Source organism: Eurosta solidaginis, chromosome 4 (assembly GCF_040869045.1).
Source record: "Eurosta solidaginis isolate ZX-2024a chromosome 4, ASM4086904v1, whole genome shotgun sequence".
Classification (NCBI taxonomy): domain Eukaryota; kingdom Metazoa; phylum Arthropoda; class Insecta; order Diptera; family Tephritidae; genus Eurosta; species Eurosta solidaginis.
This window is the reverse complement of record NC_090322.1, coordinates 205,229,899-205,246,058: the sequence shown is the minus strand read 5'-3', so window position 1 is coordinate 205,246,058 and position 16,160 is coordinate 205,229,899. Positions and strand designations below refer to the sequence as shown.

Below are 16,160 nucleotides of genomic sequence, written 5' to 3'. Positions count from 1 at the left end.
TCACTCGCCATTTACTAATTCAAAGAAAATCGGAAAAAATTCATGGTCTCCAGTATTGCTTCACAGAAAAGCATTCACTGGGCATATAAAAGACCTAGTGACACTGTGAAAGGGATTTCAGTCAATTAAGAATTCTCTTCAAATATCTGATAAGATACTAATATGCAATTTTGACAAAATGCTGTTCCTATTAAATGAACCTCAGTAATGGAAACGAATGCAAATCAAGGGTATTCTTTATGACTCTCATTATATATATATATTGCTGTCCTAAAATTTGACGGAAAAAATTTACTTTTTTTTTACTTTTTCACTCTACTTAATTAAAAGGACAGGTCACAAAGGATCATTGTTACTTTAGTCAAACTTACCACCAAAAGGAGCTAGGTTATTGTCGTTTTCGCAGCTATAATGGCACTACCGGAAGATTTTGGGGAGTGTTATCGATGCTGATGGTCCTTTGTGGGATATAGATCCGGTATGCTGCCCTAACGAGCACCATTTTGGGAACGATTTAGTAAGACCACATGATACCTTCTAGGCCATACTGCCCTTCTATCCCTACATCCATTTGGAACTTGTGGTCGCCAGAGCCTCGGCTGCTAAAGAAACAGGATTCGCCACGGGTGAGGTTGACATTTGTGTTGGAGAAGCTATAAATTTCGTTGGCAACCCCATGAAAGGGTTGCGCTACACAACCCATTTGAATTAATTTGGTATTAAAGCCACCTTTTACGACAGATATACCTTCGACGGATATATTATAAGCCCCCTAACTCGCTGGGGGTCAAAGGAGTTATGTATCTATGTTTTGACTAGATTTGGCCTTACCTTTAAAAGATCTCCAGAAACATGCGTCGTTTTAGGTAAGGTTAAACTGTCCGGTCAATAAAGAACTCACCTAGACTGAATGTGTCATTGTATTATCAGAATTTGTTTGACGACCAAACGAAAAACCCCCCAAATAAGTATTTTATAGAATTATTCGGTTTCTCATGGCCAATAATATACGTTTTCTAGGACCTGCTTCAAGATCTGGAAATTCTGCCGCCACTAGCAGCCTCGTCGTTTAATGCGTGTTTTTGAATATCTTGTTTAACTCTTCTCATTATCACACGATACAAGCTCCCTCTAAGGTTTTTCCTTTATTTTTCTTATCATCGGGTTCTAATCTATGCATATTTCAGGTTTCACATCTCTATCCAAGCCACAATGTTTAAATGGCTTAAGCTATTTTTCTACATTTTTCAATTGTACCTTTTACTAGCCTTCGAAAGCGCTTCCAACTCGCAAAGCGAAGTTTTTCACAGCAAAATGTGAATGATGGGCTGAATGAGCTTTACGCAGATTTGACGATATTGCAGCAAATAAAAATTCAAAGGCTTCGCTGGCTAGGTCATGTTATGCGAATGGACGAAGACGCTCCGGCCAAAATAGTCGACACGTCAGTTTGGAAGCAGAGCAAGGGGGGGACCTTCACTGATTTGCGAGAGGCAGGTGTAGAAAGTCTTGGCTTCCCTTGGTGCTCCCAATCGTAATCGTCATTTATTGCGGAACAGGGATAGCTGGTGTGACTTGTTACCAAACGGCAAAATCGCGTAGGCCGTTAAGCGACACTTACTGATAATGATGGTATATTACAGCATAGCAGCGCACCGGGAAGCAAAGAAGATTGAGTTGCATAAGAAAGCTTCCTTCACGGTTAAGTTAAGTAGTAAAGCTAAGAGCATGCGCCAGAGCGCATATTAAATTGAAATGAATTACAGTTATTCCACAAAACTCGATCCCAAAAACAGCGCATAAATGCCGCTTATCTAATGTATTAACTGAAACACATGGTCAGTGTGGCTTCAGACTTGGTAAGTCCGCTATCGACCTGGAGAGATCCATGATAAGAGACTATACACGCATGATTTTATTGTCTTTTTGAAAGCACGTTTTGAAAAGTACCTGTTGGTATTCTTCTATTCCTAAATGGGGTTCCCGGCAAAGCATATGCAAACTATGCATTGGAAAATTATGTTTAATTGAAATTAGCTTGATCATATACCTCGTAGCTGTCTCAGAACCATGCCCCCAATAATCTGAGCCATCATTCCATAAGTCCCTGCAGCTGGATTGTACTGGGGTAGTATAGCTTTTCGCTCTATAGCATACGCCTACTAAAGAAATACACTGCAATATTCTAGAAGTCGATAAAGTTCGTTGACCCTCAAATTCTTCGATTAAAGCCCAGTCCCAGCTTCCTTCCTCACTGTTTATCAGTCTATGTAGAATTCCTCATCCAAGCCCATTCTTCCCTCAAAGGATTCCTTTTGTTCAATACCTGATCCCAACAAAGGCAGACATTGAGATGATTTATGGACGCCAGCTAGGCTTAACACCTCAGTATAGCTTTTAATTTAATGAAGTTGGCTTCTATTGTCTTTAAGACACCATGTCTATCCACAAATATCATTACAATGCTATCTGAGACTGTACTTTCCTGCAATCAGTGAGTAAGGAAGTCGTTTTTTCTGATGTTTTTGCAGCGATTACAAGTCACAAACAGTCCCCTTCTGTTTTTGAGCTCTCTGTGTAAATAATTAAGTCCTTAATACTGTCTAAGATCATTCCTCCCTGTTGGTGTTATTGTAGCAGTGCTTCCCCCATCCAATAGCTGCGATCCATCACAAAGTGTCATCAATAACCTCTAACGGGAGTCCAAGGAAACTTGCTGTTTCAACAGGGGTGGACCATAATGAAAGGGGTGTAAGAGGCATTGGTTCCACATTACAATTAAAGAGATGGTTGGTGTCATGTGGGGACACATTACAAGCAGGGCATACATTTTGTATGTCGGGATTGATTTTGGATAGGTAAGAGTTTAACCTGTTACAGTATCCAGATCGAAGTTGTGCTAGAGTGACTTGCGTTTTCCTAGGAAGTGTGCGTTCCTCTTCCGCAAGTTTTAGGTACTGTTCTTTGAGTAATGAATTCACTGGGCAATTCCTGGCATAAAGGTCCGACGCCTGTTTGTGGAGTTCACTGAGGACCTGCTTGTATTTTTTGCTTCATACGGCTGTATTCTCAGGTGCCGTATTTCCCCATAATGCTTACGGAGATGACTTCTTAAGCCCCTGGGCGGTGTTGGCTCATCAATCAGATGTCTGTTGGGATGCCCATGTTTCTGGGGGGAGTATTCTCGCCTCATTATGTAGATGGTGTGCTGTGGACATAAGAATACAGCCCGTGGCGGTTCTGAGAGCGGTATTTATTTAATTTGTTGCGTAACTCATTCCTCCCTCGAACGATGCTTTAAATTCTGCACCTGGAGGTCAGCAACTGCCGTAATATAGTCCAGGTCTCAAACGTTTGGAATTTTTTTACTCCGTGTACTCGGCTGTACATTACGCCTTTTCTGGACTAAACATAAATACAAATATGGAGCCGTGCGCAGTACTGCTAGTTCTTGCAGTAAGCGATTTAGCTATTTTCACCTTCCATTGACAAATATGAATGAAAGCGTAACTGCATTACTTAATAAAGCCGTTCCGGCCTGAAGTTATTCTTATCAACACTTTACTTGAGAGTAGTGGAAGAAAGGGCCCTTCACTCAGTTGAAAAGAATACTTGGAGTATGCCTTGACCATCCTTGATGTTTTCAACTGTCGTCAGTGAGGCAGTTTGGCAGGTTGTAAAGTATCTAGCTCATCAGAGATTTGCTTAACAACCGATCTCAGTTTTACCAACATGAAATTTTTTTCTCCATATGTTGTTTTATTACCATTGTGTTGTGAGTTTCCTCGATGTCAACCAACTCTCCCCTTTTCAAATTCCTTAAAATTGCAATGTTTAAAGCTTCAGGATTATTTTTAAAGCAGAAAATCTAAGAATGTTAGACTACAAGTTAATTTCACTGAGAGGAACATTGCCGAGTTTATTCTTTCGGCTAGAAAATGCCGACAAAAGCGATAAAAGTCCTCTTTCAGAATTTGGCGGCGATAGCTACGGATGGGCGAGTTTGCATCAATTTCTGATTAGTCTTTAAACTTAATGGAGTAATTTTTACTGGGATCCACATTTCCTGAGATGAGGCCTTGTCGGATCACCAGCTGCGATAAGACAATCACCTGTACTGGAACTTCTTTTCAAGCGGCGGCATGTTTGCATGTATCAAATCCCAATAATGCGCTTACAATTGTTATTATTATTTTGTAGTTCAGTATTTATAGGTGCATGCAAAACAGCTTTTTACTATTTTATACTTTTTTTAAATATATATTTAAAATGTTGTATGCACAGCTGCAATTGTAACCAATTGCAACTAATCTGTATCATAATAAGCAGAAATTACTTTGACTTTCTTATTTATAGATATCGGCAGATCTGATGTTAGACAGGCGATTACTATTTGGGTAAAAATAGTCATACTAATTTGGAGCGATATGTTTACTGGGGCTCTTGGAAGTATTCGAATAATTCGATTATTCGAGTATTCGATTTTAGATTTTTGTACGTTTATGAATAGGATTTCACTATTCGAATAGTTGATTTATTTAGGTAAGCCCAATAATCGCAATCCAACGATTATTCGATTTTGTATGAAGTGTTCAAACAAAAAAATTACGTATACGCCATGCATGTACCAAATATTTCTTCTTTGTTGAATTTTTGTTAATTCGATAGGTTAGCACATATCAAAATCTTGGAATGGTTTGTCTTAAAAATGATGACTTTCCGATTCCAGGGAAAAAACATTAATAAGCATACAAAACTTTCGGGAAAATCAATATTTTGGGAAGAATGCCAAAAACTGGTCAAAGATCGACATTTTTACAATTTTTTGGAACTTATTTATAGTCATCGCAAATATCTTCAGCTTTAAAAAAAACAGAAAGGTTGTACTTTTCCAACTTGTCATGCCTTGTCTTTCCAAGATGAAAAGATGTGATAAGTAACAATCGGCTCAAATGAGAGCTTTGAATATGGATTTCTCGAAAAGTTCTATGCAACTCAAAGAATTTTTTCTCATGTATATTACGGTATATTTTTGGGAGTTTTCGGTATTACATACTAAGGGATTACATTAGAGGCTATTAAATACCAGACATGTTCGGCATTTTTTATGATTTTTACTTCAATATTGTTTTCAATCACTTTTAAACCATTTCAAAAATTGCTGTTCCGCCAATCTTTAAATCTTTCTAGAAATAGTCCTGACCAACCATTAACTAATATGGAAACTAGTGGCAAGATAAGCCGGAAACTTTAGTGCATCAGTCATGTATGCAGCATTACAACCACAAACCTCATATATATATCTCATGATCAAAGAAGCCTGAGGTGCTGCAAGTGGAAAGAAAAAAAATTTAGGTAAAATGTTTAGTCGTTTAAGAAAGCATCCGATGTACTATGTGTGGATTACCATGTAAGTCAGCCGAAATAGTCCCGAAGATCATCACGAAATGACTACAAATTGAATTTGAAATAACTCCGGAAGATCCACAAAATCACCCCGAAATTTTTTTGAAATAGTCCTTAAGATCATCGAGAAATGACCACAAAATGATTCCCAAAAGACCCTGAAAGAGTCTCAAAAACCACAAAATGACCACGCGAGCTCCTGAAATAACCAGAAATTGACATCGAAACTACCCTGGAGCAGCCACCAAATATAATCCCGAAATAGTCTCAAAAAGATCCCGAAATTACTTCGAAAGAGTCTCCAAAACTATCCCCAAATTACCTGAAAATGATCCTTGAATGATCCCAGCTGAAACCCGAAATAGTTCCCAAGATCATCAAGAAATTACTATAAATTGACCCCGCAATTTCCCCGGAAGAACAACGAAATAGTCCCCAAATGATTCCGAAAGTCCCAACAACCATCCCGATGTGACCCCAAATGGCTCATAAAACCATGCCCCAAAAACAACGAAATAGTGCCTGGGAGTGACCGAAATGATCCCGAAATGACCATGGAAGGCAATGCCCTACCAATCTTACCGCTCTGCTATAAAAAGAAAATATCGTTTGTAGTTATTGTTTTGCTATTAATTGCGTTCTAAAAAACGACGTAGTTCATAGCACTGCGAGAGGATTACTATCATTATTTATGCAATGGCTCTACTTCAATGGCTCTACTCTATAGACAATATACGATTATTCGATTTTAACTAATCGAATTCTGAAAATCGAATATTCAAGCAAACGAATTATTTGAATATTCTATCAATCGAATATCACGAGCTTTAATATCTACCTCCGAGGTTAGGCCGAGTTTGTCCTGTAATTTTCGTTGTGTTTCTTTTAGTTTGCTCCTTGAAATCGATAGAGCCTACAAACCTACTCGGAATGATATCATCTAAAGTAGACGAGTTTTTTTGCTAAGAAGCTTTTCATGCCCGAAATAGATTTTACAATGCATTTTATTTTTATTTTAACCAATTAAAAAACATTTTTTTAATGCTTGCTGGAACGCTCTGTCATCAGCCCTCTTAAATTTGGTTTCGAAGCAGACCGGTTCGGCATTATGCCTTCTTCAATGGTCATTAAAAAATATATAAATGAGTTAAGCGGGGATTGCCCGTATTGCTTTAGATGTATGAAAACATTTATTTGAAGCAATTTTTAATATTGTAACGAATTTACTTGCAACTCCTCTTATTTGCAATCCTCTGCTAAGTTCGAATCACTAAACTGTTGAATAAATAACTCCAATTTGTAATAATGCAAAATGGCCTTTATTAAGGTACTTCACAATACACTCAACTGTGCAACGAATAGCTTGCTTAATAACCACACTGACTGATAGCTCAATGAAACTCTACTATTCAAAATAGTACTGCTATTGCTCGCTTGATATCGTCTTAATCGCAACTGCTTGACAACTCAAATCAAACTGAATTACTTCTTACTCGCCTGCATCGCTTTTATAGTTTACGCTGCATACTTCTAGGCTCTTCGATTTCCAGAAGTTACTAGTTGTTTCGGCTACAAAATCGCCAGCCACAACTACGTACACAAATTATTGCTCTCTCTTGTGACAACTCAGATAAGGTATATGCATGTGTTTGTAGTTTACAGTCTCCCGCACACACATAAGCGTATAAGTAAATTCATCGGTGTGTGACATCTCATCTCTCGCTGCCTTGTATGTAAATGTTGCTCGTCGGAATGTGTACATATGTGTAGACGCAATTATTGATTCGTTTATGTAGATACATAATGATTGAATTATTGATGTGCATTCACGTCACTGCTTAGATCGGCTTAGAGCTGGCAGCACTCCTTAGTTTTGCTAATATTCGTAACACTGCCCTCCACCTAAGTCTGATCGTCCCGATCAGACAAATCTCTCGATCTAAACGCTGCTAATCTCTCCAAATGAACCACTTTCATTTTGGTACGTGGTTTGGTAGTGGTTTGTATGCGGTACACTACATCGTTGATCCGTTTTACAACTTTGTATGGGCCTTCCCAGTTACACTGCAATTTCGGGGACAACCCTTTTTTCCGTTGTGGGTTGTATAGCAGCACCAAATCTCCTTCCTGAAACCCTTCCGAATTAATTGCTTTATCGTACCTCGCTTTCATCTTGTCCCTCATAATCTTTGCTCGTTGCCTTACCAGATCGTGTATCTCTCTCAGCTCTTCTTCTAAGACATCAGTGGATTTCTTGACATTCCTCTCCGCATCGGCATCTATCCCATACTTCAAATCAGCTGGCAGTCGAAGGTCATTGCCAAAAATTACCTTTGCGGGAGTTTGGCCCGTTGTGTCATGTACTGCCGATCGGTAGGCCATCAAGAATAATGATATGTGTGTATCCCAGTCCTTATGGTACTTGTCGACTACTTTCCTTAAATGCTCCTCCAATGTTCTATTGAAACGTTCCACCATACCATCGGACTGAGGATGCAATGCAGTTGTCCGTGTTTTTCGAATGACCAACTTCTTGCACAGTTCTTGGAACACAGCTGATTCAAAATTCCTGCCTTGGTCAGAATGTAACTCCATTGGTACACCATACCTTGCAACCCATTCGTTTTTAACCACTTCTGCTACTGTTTCTGCTTCTTGGTTTGGGATTGGGTATACCTCTGGCCATTTACTGAAATAATCCATAACCACCAGTACGTATTTGTTTCCGCGGTTGCTAGTAGGAAATGGACCTGCGACATCCATGGCGATCCTTTCAAATGGTGCACCTGAAATATACTGCTTCATCTGGCCACGACTTCGGGTTTTGGGCCCTTTCGCTCTGTTGCATACCTCGCAATTGGCAATCCACTCGGTGACCAACTGACGGCAACCAACCCAATAGAATCTCTGCTTAATTTTCTCGAGTGTCTTCGTGATTCCAAGATGGCCTCCACTTGGACCATTGTGCAACTCGCTGAGCACGTCAGGAATCCTTTTTCTGGGAACAACTATAAGTTTCTTCTTGCACTGACCATCCTCACTCTCCCATACTCGATGCAAGCAACCGGATATCAATTCCAAACTGTTCCACTGTGCCCAATATGACTTCGCAATGGGACTCTCTGCTGACATATCCTCTCTGCTTGGTCTTTCGTTTCGTTCGAGCCCTTGCATAACATGTGACAGATCTGTATCTTCTAGCTGACACTTTCTTAGTTGTTCCTTGTCCCATTCATCCGTACACGTTATAGTCATTAGCCGGACATCTATAATGTCTTCTTTAGCCTCGGCCTTTGAACAGTGCTTGCATTCCAAACTACATGGCCTTCGTGACATTGCATCGGCATTTCCATGGGTACTACCTTTTCGATGCTCAATGGAAAAGTCATAGCTTTGAAGTCGCTCGATCCACCGTGCCAATTGTCCTTCCAGATTACGGAACTGCAGAAGCCATTTCAATGCTGCGTGATCTGTCCTGACATGGAATCGCTGGCCGTAGAGGTATTTGTGAAAATGTTTAATGCACTCTACCAATGCCAACAGCTCTCTCCGCGTAACACAGTAGTTCCTCTCTGGTTTTCCAATCGAACGGCTGTAATATGCAACTACCTTCTCCTGTCCATCGACCAGTTGTGATAAAACGCCTCCTATAGAATATCCACTTGCATCTGTATCTAGAATAAATGTTGCTCCTGGAATCGGATATGCTAACATTGGGGCAGTGCACAAACGCTCCTTCAATGTTTGGAAAGCCACTTCTTGCTCCTTCTTCCATTCAAAAGCTTTGTTTTTTCTTGTAAGCTCATGGAGGCTATGGGCTACGCTGGAAAAATTTGGTACAAATCGGCGGTAATATGTGCACAGCCCAAGAAAACTTCTCAATTCATGTAGATTCTGTGGTCTTGGCCAATCCTGTACAGCCTCTATTTTTTCGTTCGCAGTGCAGATGCCCTCTGTCGTTACCTTGTGACCCAAATAATTGACTTCCTTTTTAAACAGCGCACACTTTTTGGGACTTAACTTCAGACCAGCGCCAGCTATTCTCTGGAAAACTTCCTCCAAGTTCTTAAGATGTTAATCAAAGTTCTTGCCCAATACGATGATGTCGTCCAGGTACACCAAGCATGTTTTCCAATGTAGTCCTTTCAGTACCTGGTCCATGAGTCTCTCAAAAGTAGCTGGTGCATTACAAAGTCCAAAAGGCATCACTGTAAATTGCCAAAGACCATCACCGACACTGAAGGCTGTTTTCTCTTTATCTTCCTCCTTCACCTCCACTTGCCAGTAGCCGCTTTTCAAGTCCAGCGTGGAAAACCATTTCGTACCAGATAGCTAGTTCAGAGTGTCGTCAATTCTTGGCAATGGGTAGCTATCCTTTTTCGTTACGTCATTCAACTTCCGGTAGTCCACGCAAAACCTCATTTTTCCATCCTTCTTTTTTACAAGTACTACCGGTGAGCTCCATGGACTAGCTGATGGTTCGATGACGCCGCTGTCGTTCATTTCTTGAATGATTTGACTCACAACTACCCGCTTCGCCAGTGGAACACTACGTGGAGCTTGACGGATCGGTCTCGCATCTCCAGTGTCAATTTGATGTTTCACAACATTGGTGCGGCCTGGTTTGGAACCATCCTGGTCAAATATGTTCGCGTATTTTATGAGCAGTTGTTTTGCCTTACTCTGATAGGCTTCCTCTAGCCCATGCGTCCATGCCGTGATATCATTTGAAAGATCAGTATTACTAGATGAAACGTGTTCCTGGAGCTGTTCACAGTTAATAACTACTTCGGCCTCTTGGCATCTTCCCAAAATAGCTCCTTTGGTCAAATTGAATGGTGACTTGAACTCATTTAGTACTCTTACCGGAATACGTCCATCTTGTTTTGTCATAGCCAGGGTTTTTCCTACAAGTATGTTCAGTGCTGATTTATTTGCTGCTTCGACAACCCACAATTTGTTTGTCCCACAATCTCCATCAACCTTTGCCCAGATGACTGCTTCTGATTTTGGTGGTATTTGCTGACTCTCTTCCACCAGCACTCGTTTACTACTGTAGCCTCTCTCGTAGCCGAAATTAAGTGGCACATCCATGTTCTTATATCGCATCGTCTTGCTTTGCATATCGATTTTGATGCCTTGGTTGATTAAGAAGTCCACTCCAATTATGATTTCATCAACAATATCTGCCACTATAAAATTGTGTAGTACCGTGACGTTCCCGATTGCTACTTCACATTCTACTTCTCCAATTACCTGGGTGTCTTCTCCAGTGGCTGTACGCAATATTGCTCCATGCAATGGTCTTATCTTCTTGTTGACTAAATCCGCTCGAATGATGGAATGAGATGCACCCGTATCTACAGTCAGTAAACGTTCCTTTCCATCCACATTTCCTCCGACAGTAAGATTGCTCGACCTTCTTCCAATTTGTGAGATAGAGATTATGGGGCATTCAATTGAGGGAGTCAGCTGTCGCCCCTTGCTGCTGACTCGCTTTAGTTTAACGATTGATTTGTCTTGGAGATTTGCTCATCTCCTTCTGCTCTGCGTTTACGACCACCCACATTGTTGGAACTGTTAGGGTTGGTGTTGCAATAACGCGCAATATGCCCTGGCTTTCCACACTTAAAGCATTTGACTGCATCATTATTCTTCTGCTGCGTACCCTTCAATGCTTCCAAAATTGCGTCTACCCAGTCTGGCTTTTCCACTTCCACGCGATGAGCTTTGTACGCTGGCTTACTCAAAAGTGAGGCTGTTTCCTGAGTCAGTGCATGCGATACCGTTTCAGCAAACGTTAGTTTTGGATTCGCATATGTAGCCCGCTTCGTTTCCACATCTCGTATGCCATTTATGAAACTCTGAATTTTTACCCTTTCAGTGTATTCCACGGGTGCGTCTGCATTTGCAAGATGAGCCAATCTTTCAATATCTGAAGCAAACTCCTGCAATGTCTCATTTGCTTTTTGGTAGCGGTTTTGCAACTCAATTTGGAATATCTCTTTCCTATGCTCGCTTCCGTAACGTCTCTCTAAAGCGCTCATCAATGTTTCGTAGTGGTTCCGCTCGTACTCTGGGATGGTCTGTAAGATTTCCGCGGCAGGCCCTTTCAGTGCCACGAACAGAGCTGCAACTTTATCTTCAGCATTCCATTGGTTCACTGCTGCGGTCTTCTCAAACTGTAGCTTAAAGACCTGAAAAGGAACAGAACCGTCAAAGGATGGTGTCTTTACCTTTGGATTACTCGCTGAAACAGCTGGGCGGTTTAGTTGTAACTGCTCCATACGACCTTTTAACGCTTCTATTTCGGCATCAATTTTGTCCTCGAGTTGTAAAATTTTTGCATCCTGTTCTTCCAGTTTCACAAAGAGCTGCGATGATACCTGTTCCGAAATTTGTGCCGACATTGCAGATATACGTGCCTCTTGCGCTTCCAGTTGAGACGCCAAATGTGTCTTCTGTTCTTCCAATTGTGATGTTATTTGGGTTTCCTGCGATTCCAGTTGGGATACCATATACGTCTTCTGTTCGTCAAGTTGTGAAGAAATTTGTGTTTCCTGTGCTTCAATCTTCGATGTTATTCGTGTCTCTTGGGATTCCATCTGTGATGACATATACGTTTTCTGTTCTTCTAGTTGAGATGACATATACGTTTTCTGTTCTTCCATCTTGGATGTTAAACGTGTCTCCTGCGATTCCAGCTGAGATGCCACTGTCGATGTTTGAGCAGTTATTGCAGCCAATATCATGTTCAAGTCTGTGCTCGTAACTGTCTGCGATGTTTCGTTTTTCTCTTCAATTTTTGTTGTTGTTTCGTCCCCATCCGGATAAAAGACAAACTCGTCCACATCAATTCCTTGCGATTCCATTACCTCTCGTAGCCGTGCTTGAAGTTCGATCTTATTCCCAGTTGTATTTAATCCCCGGTTTTCCAACTCCTTTTTCAGTTGCTGGATCTTCAATTCACTGAACTTTGCCATGTCCAAGTTGTATTCCCAATCTTCGGAATTTATTCAACAATTCCTCTTCTGACACCAATTGTAACGAATTTACTTGCAACTCCTCTTATTTGCAATCCTCTGCTAAGTTCGAATCACTAAACTGTTGAATAAATAACTCCAATTTGTAATAATGCAAAATGGCCTTTATTAAGGTACTTCACAATACACTCAACTGTGCAACGAATAGCTTGCTTAATAACCACACTGACTGATAGCTCAATGAAACTCTACTATTCAAAATAGTACTGCTATTGCTCGCTTGATATCGTCTTAATCGCAACTGCTTGACAACTCAAATCAAACTGAATTACTTCTTACTCGCCTGCATCGCTTTTATAGTTTACGCTGCATACTTCTAGGCTCTTCGATTTCCAGAAGTTACTAGTTGTTTCGGCTACAAAATCGCCAGCCACAACTACGTGCACAAATTATTGCTCTCTCTTGTGACAACTCAGATAAGGTATATGCATGTGTTTGTAGTTTACAGTCTCCCGCACACACATAAGCGTATAAGTAAATTCATCGGTGTGTGACATCTCATCTCTCGCTGCCTTGTATGTAAATGTTGCTCGTCGGAATGTGTACATATGTGTAGACGCAATTATTGATTCGTTTATGTAGATACATAATGATTGAATTATTGATGTGCATTCACGTCACTGCTTAGATCGGCTTAGAGCTGGCAGCACTCCTTAGTTTTGCTAATATTCGTAACAATATTATAATTTATTTATTAATTTGGGAAAAATTTAAACAATGTGACATCAAGACGGGCAAGGCGACACACATACACATACGTACATGGGTGACATTTCTTTGTAATACCTTCCTACTGACAATATGGGAATATTACACACATATATGAGTTGTTTACAGTTTTGTGAGAGAGCTTCAGTTACAGGCACGTGCCCAAATCATGCCGCACTTTGTATACCCAGCTGTACGTTTCGTTCCGTTAATGGTATATAGTGAAAGCTGGAAGAGGGCACCCAGTCTATTAAACTGTTCGCTCATTCTCAAAAGTAATCTATCGAGATGAAGACCTGGCGTCATTGGAGATAGCTATCCTTTCGGCCCTGTCCTTTTGTAGAAATAGATATATAAAATTAAAAAAGATATATCTTAGGCAGCTTCAGGCAGTAATTTAAAAAAAAGTGAGCTTATCAGAATTAAAAATTTTTTTAAAATTATGCTTAAATCATACAGTCTAAATTTTACACCACTCATCGGCTTAAGCAATTTTTCAACCTTTTTTGGACTAAACTGTATTTACTTCTGCGTTTCTTACTGGCTTTATATAAGTTTCTTTTGATGTTTTTCCACCAATTTCCATACAAAACTGAAGAAACTTGCAATACACTTTTATTAAATTCTAGGAGATCTTTAGTCTTGAAACTTGGAACACACATCGCAACCCGTGTCAATTTAACATAAGGGAAAAACAATTGCTAGCTGCTACAGGGATTGTATAAATTCTAAAAAATCTCCGAACTTGAACTTTGTGCTTTCGAGTTTTTAGGATTTTCCCGATAACTCAGAGACTTGAAGCTTAAATCGAAGATTTTGGCTTTATTATTGTGTGATATAAAGAACAGAAGAGCTTTCTAGATGGGACAGGGATCGAGATATTTAGAAAATCCATTTACAAAATGTGGAATATTGCTACCGCTATTTGAGTAACTTCCCATAGATCTAGATCCTTGAAACTAAAAACCTAATTTAGAACTCCATGAGATTGCCACGTGACTGAAAAAGTTGTTTAGCTTGTTGGGTGGTCCAGGGATCATGAAAATTCATAAATATTCCAATTTGGAAATTTAGCTTTTAAGTTTTATGAAACTTCCCGGTAACTCCGAGACCTGGAACTTTGATTGCAACTTTGGGCTCTATTAGGATGTAATATTGTTACGAATATTAGCAACACTAAGGGGTACTGTCATCTTTAAGCCGATGCTAAACAGTGATATCATGCACATCCATAAATCAATCATTATGTATCTACATAAACGAATCAATAATTATATCTACACATATGTACGTACACGCAGCGGAGAAGAAACAAACACATGCATGTATCTTATCTGAGGTGCTCACAAGAGAGGGCAATAATTTATGCAAGTATTACTCACGCGCATATGAGAAGTTGGCGGCCACCGTGGTGTGATGGTAGCGTGCTCCGCCTACCACACCGTATGCCCTGGGTTCAAACCACGGGCAAGCTACATCGAAATTCTAGAAATAAGGTTATTCAATTAGAAGAAAATTTTTCTAAGCGCGGTCGCCCCTCGGCAGTGTTTGGCAATCGCTCCGGGTGTATTTCTGCATTGAAAAGCTCGCAGTGAAAACTCATCTGCCGTGCAGATGCCGTTCGGATTCGGCATAAAACATGTAGGACCCGTCTGGCCAATTTGTAGGGAAAATCAAGAGGAGCACGACGCAAATTGGAAGAGAAGCTCGGTCTAAAATCTCTTCGGAGGTTATCGCGCTTTACATTTATTTATTTTTTTTTTATATGAGAAGTTATAAACGCAGTTGCGGCTGGTGATTTTGTAGCTGATAACTAACTAGTAAGTTCTGGAATGGAAAAGCCTAGAAGTATGCAACGAGAAATCAAAAAGTATAAAAGGCCGCGACAGTAGAGGCGCGAGAGTTAGTTTCATTTAAGCAATCAATCAGTTTGATTCGAGAAGCCACCTGGCGAGCACTAGTAGAGTTATTTATTGTGAAGTACGTCATATTGTGAAGAACTTTAATAAAGGCCATTTTGCATTATTTATTCAACAGTTCAGTGATTCGAACGTTAGCAGATGATTGCAAATAGGGGGAATTGCAGTAAATTCGTTACAATATATATAATAAAAGAATTTTCTAGATAGGACAGGGATCGAGATATTTAAAAAGTGCATATACAAAATGAGGAATTTTGCGTCCGCTAGTTTCGTAACATCCCGTAGAGCTTGATTCTTGAAACTAAAAGAGCGTACTTTAGAACTCCATGAGAATGCCGCATTAAGGAAAAAATATTTTCCCTAGCTGGCCCAGGGATCCAGAAAATTCGAAAAAATTCCAACTTGAAAATTTTGCTTTCGAGTTTTAAGAAACTTCCTAATAACTCAGAAACCTGAAATTTTGATTGAAACTCTGGGCTCTATTAGGATGTAATATTTATGATAAAAGAGTTTTCTAGATAGGACAGGGATCGTGATATTTAGAAAGTCCATTTGCAAAATATGGAATCTTTTGGCCGCCATTTTCGTAACATCCCGTAGATCTAGATTTTTGAAACTACAAACATACTTCAGAACTCCATAACAACGCCACATGAGTGAAAAAAGTTGTTTAGCTTGGTGGTCCAGGGTTCGGGATATTCATAAAATTCCAACTTGGAAATTTTCTTTCGAGTTTTAAGAAACTTCCCGGTAACTCAGAGACCTGGAACTTTGATTGCAACTTTGGGCTCTATTAGGATGTAATATTTATGAAAAAAGAATTTTCTAGATGAGACAGGGATCGAGATATTTAGAAAGTCCCTTTACAAAATGTGGAATCTTGTGACCGCTATTTTCGTAACATCCCGTAGAGCTAGATTCTTGAAACTAAGTACGTCCTTTAGAACTCGATGAGAATGCCGCATGAGGGAAAAATTTTTTCCCCAGCTGGTCCAGGGATCCCGAAAATTCATAAAAAATCCAACTTGGAAATTTTGCTTTCGAGTTTTAAGAAACTTCCCGGTAGCTCAGAGACCTGGAA

The 16,160-nt window shown here is 40.0% G+C and overlaps 1 protein-coding gene across 3 annotated transcripts in view; it reads left to right on the top strand.

Moving 5' to 3' along the window:
- OtopLb (Otopetrin-like b) overlaps nt 1-16,160 on the top strand; it is a 61,276-nt gene that overhangs the window by 14,988 nt on the left and 30,128 nt on the right. The gene's annotated exons all lie outside the window — the stretch shown is intronic.